The sequence below is a fragment of the Hoplias malabaricus genome, chromosome Y, assembly GCF_029633855.1.
Source record: "Hoplias malabaricus isolate fHopMal1 chromosome Y, fHopMal1.hap1, whole genome shotgun sequence".
Taxonomy (NCBI): Eukaryota; Metazoa; Chordata; class Actinopteri; order Characiformes; family Erythrinidae; genus Hoplias; species Hoplias malabaricus.
In genome coordinates, this window is record NC_089820.1 from 39,515,849 (window position 1) to 39,516,502 (window position 654).

A 654-nucleotide genomic window follows, 5' to 3' on the forward strand; every position below is an offset into this window, starting at 1 on the left:
TGTCTGTGGTGTTCATTTAAGTTCCCTTGTCTCTGTGCTTCTTGGTTGGACATTCCACCTTTAGTTTGCTTTCTTCTGTTGGTTTGCTTTCTCCAGTCTGTCTGTCTTGTCTATTACTCATTCCCTTTAAGTCAGTCTTTGTATATCTCTTGTCTCAGGTCTGTTTGTGTCTTTAGTCTGTTTAGCTTTCTGGGTTCAGGTTAGTCTGTTTAGCTTTCTCTGTCTGTTTAGTTCGCTCTGTTTGTTTGTCTGTTTAGCTTTGTGTTCAAGTTTATTCTGTTTAGCTTCTTTGTCTAGGCCCCTATTAAGCTCTCCATGTATTGTCCTTCTGTCGAAGTCTCTCTGTCTGTCAGGTCATTCTCTTCAAGTCTCTTTTTCTTGGTCTTTCTTTGTTTCAGTATCCTGTCTCATTATCCTAGTGTGTTTTAGCAAGTGCGTCCGCCTCTGTCAGTCCGCGTACCTGATATATATAGTGTATTATCTATAGTATTTTTTGCCTATAGGGTATAGTTTGAGCTATTTCTGCACAGGCTATGTTTTAGATATTGTGACTTTTTGTGCTTAGTGCTCAAACAGAATGTTTATACTTACTATACCTAGAAGGAACAAAACATAGTAAGTGCACTACACAGCATCTAGTCAGTGCTACACCTA